Source organism: Lichenostomus cassidix, chromosome 3 (genome assembly GCF_008360975.1).
Source record: "Lichenostomus cassidix isolate B80296 chromosome 3, HeHo_3.0, whole genome shotgun sequence".
Classification (NCBI taxonomy): domain Eukaryota; kingdom Metazoa; phylum Chordata; class Aves; order Passeriformes; family Meliphagidae; genus Lichenostomus; species Lichenostomus cassidix.
In genome coordinates this window covers 107,804,338-107,811,148 of record NC_139483.1, presented here as the reverse complement: position 1 = coordinate 107,811,148, position 6,811 = coordinate 107,804,338, and the positions used below count along the sequence as shown (strand labels likewise).

The following is a 6,811-nucleotide window of genomic DNA, read 5'->3' as shown; positions in this document are numbered from 1 at the left end:
GCAGATATTTTGGGTTGAAATTTGTATATTTAATAAAAATATGGGGATTTCCCTTCTAAATGAAGTGGAGCAGGATATATGTGCATTGACAATATGTTCCAGGTTATATTTAGCAAAAAAAAATTTTCAAAGCTTTTCAGTCAGGCTAAAATATTTTTCCTGAATGTCTGAAAAATCTTGGAAAGACATTTTGGAGGGGAAGGAAATGTTATGAATTGAAATGCTGAAAAATGTTTGGAAAGGTCTTATGAACCATATCCTGTCCATGTAAAGTCAAATGTCTTTGTAGAGGCTCAGTGGAGCCTCACATCAGCCACAGGGACAGTTTGGGGCAAAGGTTGCCCAAAACCTCTCACATCTTTCTTGGTATGACTGCAGAAAGTCCCTACTGCAATAATTTTTTAAAGCCCAGGTCAAGCTGGTCAGCTTCCCCAGGCCTCCCCAAGTGATGAGCACCCTCTAACCAGACTCCAAAATGACATCCAGCAGACCAAAGTCAGCAAACAGGATGGAAAAGGGAGGTTTAATGTACATAATTGTTTCCACAATGAAAAGTCATTTTGCTGAAGTTGTCCATAGGCCTTTGTGTCACAAACTCTCTCGTTTGGGTTGTCCACCTTGCCCTCCTCTGCACATGGTACTGAGTGTCCAATCCCAAAAAATCAGGTCTTATCCAAGCTGTCACAAGCTGGTCCTTTTTCATAGTTTTGGCCTCATTTTGAAGCAGTGCATGCCCACAGTAGCTCACAGGAGCTACTCAATTTCGTTCAGCTCCTTTTCTTTACACAGGGACTTTGACTGGTCTCCTTCCTCTCCTTCACAAGAAAAGTGATTTTCCTAACGACACAGGCTAGACAGATGACAGATTGTCAGGACACAGCACATGTTTTCTTTAAGTGTGATTTTTATTTGTTATTTTAAGGTTATTTCCAGATCCCTGACACTTATTCCAAAAACTCAGGTAACTAAGACGGAGTTCAGAAACTGAAGTTATTCTTAGACTAATCAGCCACTGATCTAAATCCACAACACTAATCTCATAATTTGGCACCACAGAGCTTAACCGGTCACATCTGGATAAGGTATTCTGAGCTAACAGCAGTATTTAGGCCCCAATGTTTTCAACTTGTTTACCCTGGGAAGTAAAACATTCAGGCTGTTTCATTCTCAACCCAGTGAGGTCTGCTTGGGTGGAGAGAGGACAACAGTGACCCTCAACGAGATGGGGCTGAAGTCACAGCTGCCCTTGGAACACAGAGCTCTGTATTATTTTGTAGCTCCATATTATTTTGTAGGACTTTGTAGACTCCACTTGTCTCTAACAGCCTCTCTCACCCTTCAGCAAGGTGTTAAAACAGACTCTGTTGGGTTGTCACGTTCTGCAGATCTGTGCATGATGGTGTCACCCATGGGGTCCCACAGCAGAAGAAATGAAGCTCCTTCCTTCTGAATGCCCTCACTGAAGACCCTAAAAGGAACCCCATTATACCACCCTCTCCATTCTTCCAGCACACAATCTTCAGGGAAATCATGATTACTCTGATTGTTGCCATTACAGTAGAGCAAGAAGGCTGTGCCAAGGCCAGGTCCCAGTCGTGTCAGTGCTGTGCAAACAAACACGGGGGGCATTCATGCTCCAGGCAGCGAGAGACAAAGGCAATATTATTCCCATGCCCGTGAACTGAGGCACACTGAGATTATCCAACTTGCCCAAGGTCACACAGGAAGTAAGTGGCAGAGCTGGAAATTGAACCCAGGTTTCTTGAATTGCAGGCCAGGATTTTAACCACAAGGCCATCTTTCGCCTCTCTCTCTCTCTCTCTTTTCCCCTGCCCCTCTCCAATCTTTCTATTTTAGCACACTTTTGAAAAAAATTGCTCTTAAAAATCCATTCGGCAATACTTTAGGTATGCTGTGGCCTCCACAACCGTATTTAGCACAATTATAGGCTAAAAGGAACTCTTGCAAATTATGTGCAAATAGATATGTCTTTATGTAAATCCAAGTTCTTGGAACAGAAATCTACAGCCAAAAAAATACAAAGGTTTAAGCCAGGGAGGAATTAAGCTCCAAATTTTTTCCTCTTCGAAGGCTGGTAACTGAGATACAACACTCTCCAGCTAAAGAATGGAGGGCACAGACTGGATGCCTGGGGAGTAGTTATGCCACCTCTAATAAACCTGTGATTTCACCTATAGAAATGCAAAGGCAGCAGACACTTCGTCGTTGTTTTAGAGGATTCTGTCATGTGTATGATTTTTTATATGCATGTGTATCTTCTAAAGCAGTCACTGTACAACTTGTGCAAGAACACTGACAGCCAGGCAAATTCCTGACGGTGCACAGCCCCATAGCAGACATGGGACCTGAATATTGGAGGGTGATTTGGTCCAAACTATGTATCAGGAACAACCTCTGGCTTGTGAAAATTTCAGGAAGTGTTAGGTATCACCTACTTATGCCAGGGACTGCACCTGGGTCTCAATGCCCAAACCTCTGTTTGGGCAGTGTTAGATTTACCAGCTAGAAAGGAAAATTCTCCAAGACCATATATAACTTTAATGTCTTCTGCTCAAAATCCTTTAAGCTTGGTCCATGTGTTGTCCACTCTGAGTGTATGAGAATGGCTTCACCCATTTGTCTAAACAGAGCTGGATATGGTTGGGGTAGCACCAGGAGCAATGGGGGAAGAGGGAAACCATGAGATTAAATAGTGAATTTTGTAGGTAGAAGATAAAGTAAAAAGGGCCAATAGCTCATTCCCTACCCAGGACACTTTTCATGATGCAATTACACTTGAATATATATAAGATTTTCAGGAACATGTCAAAAACTAAATGAACAGGGGTTTAGTCTGGTTGGGAGCTGGGGGGCAATTGCATTTCAGGTCCACTTGCTGAAGGCAGCCCTGGGGGGAGCACAGGGTCAGTGAATCTGCTCCATCAGCAGCTTTCCTGCTTACACCAGCTCAAATGAGCATCACAGCCTGTGTTTCTCAAGGGAGAATCACCTGGCACTCTATGCATGGTGGCATCAGCAAAAGGGACCAAAGATTAGTCAGCAGTGCCCTGGCAGTCAGGAGGGACAACCACGTTCTGGGGACATCAGGCCCAACATCACCAGTCAGGCAAAGGAGAGGATTGTCCCACTCTGCTCTGCACTGGAATGGCCTCAGCTCAAGTCCTGTGTGTAGTTTTATAAAAATGTAAATATAAAAAAGATATTAAACTATTAAAGAGCATCCAAAGTAGGGCAACAAAGATGGGAAGGCTCTGGAGGGGAAGCCATGTGAGGAGTGGCTGAGGGCACTTGGTCCATTCAGCCTGGAGAGGAGGAGAGTGGGGTGAGACCTCACTGCAGTTACAAGTTCCTCATGGGGGAAAGAGGAGGGTCAGGCACTGATCTCTTCTCTGTGCTGACAATGACAGGGAATAGCCTGAAGATGTGTCAGGGGAGTTTTAGGCTGGATATCAGAAAAAGGTTCTCCATTCCCTGGGGAGCAGTCAGGGCACCGAGCCTGACAGAGCTCAAGGAGTGTTTGGACAATACTCTCAGGCATGTGATGGGATTCTTGGGGATTGTGCTGTGCAGGGACAGGAGTTGGACTTGATGATCCTTGTGTGTCCCTTCCAGCTCAGCATGTTCTGTGATTCTGTGATTCTGTGATTCTGTGATTCTGTGATTCTGTGATTCTGTGATTCTGTGATTCTCTTCACAACGAGCACCACTCAGGAGTGGCACTGGTGACTTTAGCAGAGCAATCCAGCCCTGTAATATGGTAACCTTTGGCAGTACTTGGACACAGGCAAAGGCTGTGGGGTTTAATTTCAGAGTGATCCAGCAGCAGGCAGGAGCACCAGCTATGCTGGCTCAGCACTTCCACCAGGACTGGCGCAACTCACTCTAACTCGTTCCTTCTGGGCTCTTTTTTAAAGTGCCAGCTGGGACCGTGCTGCTAAGCTATCCTCTGAACGACAACACTGTTAATAATCATAACAATATTCAGGTCTTACATCGCATTTTTCACCTTTAGATCTCGAAGTGATTTACTATGGACAGCTTTGGAGGGCTTTAAGAACAGATTATACAGACATCTGTCAGGAATAAACCAGATTTCCTGACCCTGCCACAAAGCAGTGGAATAGTTTGGTGCTCTTTCCAGCCCAGAATTTCTATGATTTCTCCCATTTTGTACAGAGAGGATGTTAACTCATACAGCAACAAGATGACCTCTGTGGGTCATATGGATGCTGCTTTGAAGTCCCCATGGCAGCCCAAGACATTATAAATGGTAAAAGAAAAGAATCAAAGCTCTCCCTACCCTAACACTATGTCCAGTGGTTGTGGGTGGTCTCTGTGGAAATGCACCAGTATACCTCAGATTGGGCAATAATAAAAAGATAACATTTCCAGTGCTGGAAAACCAGATGTTTGGAAGCCTTGACAAAGGCCATAAATCAGTGGCAAAAGTAGGATTCATCCTTCAGGATGGGGATAGACAGCCCCCCATCTCCCTCTTCTGACACAGGGGAGCTGGACCAAGTGAATAGACTGGACACTTGACCTCTTGGTTTATGAACTAGACTAGACCCTTGTCTTTTTTATTGCTGAATTTAGATTGGAGGCATCACAGCCAGCCTGGGAAGGGGGAGCAGGATAGCCTCATGGTTTCTTTGCAGAAAGAGAGCTCCCATGAGCACCCAGACATCTCAAGGGGCTCAGTTCAAAGTCAGGCTACAATGATTCTGAAACAACACTTTACCTGCATTTTCATAAACATCAGGAGAGGCCAAAACTGCTGTCACACAAATTAATTAGCAGAGGAATTTGGAAAATGCACCTAGGAAATGGCAGGGTGCAGAACATGACGGCAGCTTATGCTGGTGATGATTTTGTTACAGTGACACCCTGCTGACCTTCAGCTACAACTGGAATGAGAGAAGGAGATCTCAGTGTGCTCCAAAAAACTGCACCTTCCAGGTGAGGAGCAGCTGGACTGACCTCAGAGCTGCTGTGAAAGGGCCCCAGGGATTCCCCAAATTCGTAACAGGGAAAAGGTCAGGGTTGGATTTTAGGGATTATATCATTCTGTTGCCATTTTGCTTCCTTTTTCCAGCAACCAAGAACTTAACCCTCTTCCTCAAGTACAACAAAACTTGACTGTGGTTTGTTTATCTGGCATGTAAAGTGGTGACATGGCCACACAGTGTCCTTAGGATCAAGAGATCCAAGCACACTGAAGGTGCAAACCTGCCCTGCGGAGACTCTGCAGAGCAATACATATTTAGTGGCCCTCAGGGGACTGGAATTTCTTTGCAAACATCAGTCTAAGAGGGAAAATCATCAAGTGCCAAGAAAAAGAGGACCATTCTCAAGCCAGGCACGATGCTCTTTTGCAAGGGATGCAGAAAAGTGGCAAGAAATGGGAACATTCTGAACTGTAGGAATAAACTCCTCATTGTCACTGTTCAGGGTTGGAGTTTAGTCACCATGTACTTTCATATCTGTGTGCATAGATCTGTGTGCACCTAAAAGGCCCCTGGGAAAGTCAAACAGCAGAACATTTCTTAGCTGAACAGCTGCTCCGTGCAGATGCCATGATTTCAAAAATCATTTTATGAAATGGAAATGATTTAAAATTATTTTTGCAATAATGAAAGTATTTTTAATGACTTTTAAATTTTCATTAGATTTTTTTTGTTTTCCTAAATAAGGGAATATGAAAACAAGAAACATCAGTCTATTCCCTTCTGCAGACCATTTTTCCAGTTTTGGAAAATTTTTTTATAAAAAGCTTTCAGTGCTCAGCAAATGAAGTTGGTGCATTTTTTAAAAATCTTTTCTTTCCAGGGGAAATCTTCATTTGTGACAAAAGCCCACTTTTTGTGGAAATCAGGTTTTGGTGGAAAATTTTCGCCACCTGTGGAAATGAAATCTGCGAACAGCATGTAATTTAGGAGTCGGATGAAGATAAATTCAATGGACTGATTTTTAGTTTCTCATGTTTCAGAGCAAGGCAGGGATCCAGGCCCCTCCATGCCAGCACAGCCACAGGGTTGGACTCTTATCAAAGCAGCTGCCTTTGGGGCTCTCACGAGATCAGGTTTTTACTCAGTGAGAGCTCCACATCTTCTAAGGGAGCAGGAAGGCCACAGGAACAGCCTCATTTCAGCCTCGACCCCTAGGAAAAGCAGGGATATGGAGAGGCTTCGGGGTTTTATGGAACAGCAAACACAGAACCAGTCCTGATTTTCCCCATGGATACAGGGAAAAGATGTTCAGCATAGTTTAAAGTTTTTTCACCAGCTAAAAAAAAAAAGAAAAGAAAGAAACAAAACCCATGTGAACTTGTTCACTCATAACCTTGAATAAAAAAGGGCAAACTCTCCCCATTCCATGGAGCTATTCTTGGCCACTGTGTGCTAAAAAGCAGGGAGGGCAGTTTAAAGGGGGCAAATACAATTAATGCTCCCACTTTTGCCATATTTCTGGGCCCAGGGGACAAATCAGGAAACTTTATGTCAGCAGGAATGTGAACAATAAAGGCAAAGTGGGTTGCATGTTAGAAAACCGTTTCACTCCCTTTTTATACTTTTTTTTATTTTATTTTTTTGCCCAGCAGTATGATGTGTTAACAATTTTGTTGGTTTAACAGTTCACACTTCCAGCACATTTATCCATTGGCACATGGGGGTTTTATGCATTTAACAGTTTTCTTCATTAAAGTGGGTTCCACTGTGTCTTAAAAATTGTTTTCCTTAGACTGCGTGTTTGTTATTTTATATGGTGTGACTGAGAAGCAGGCCAAAAT

The 6,811-nt window shown here is 43.6% G+C and overlaps 1 long non-coding RNA gene across 1 annotated transcript; it reads left to right on the top strand.

Annotated features, from left to right (window-relative positions):
- The first annotated feature begins 1,528 nt into the window (after positions 1–1,528).
- On the top strand, positions 1,529–5,586 carry LOC146440405 (uncharacterized). Its single transcript, XR_014851416.1, has 3 exons — positions 1,529–1,727; positions 4,198–4,291; positions 4,902–5,586. It is a non-coding gene; the product is annotated as an uncharacterized LOC146440405 (long non-coding RNA).
- The last annotated feature ends 1,225 nt before the right edge of the window (positions 5,587–6,811 follow it).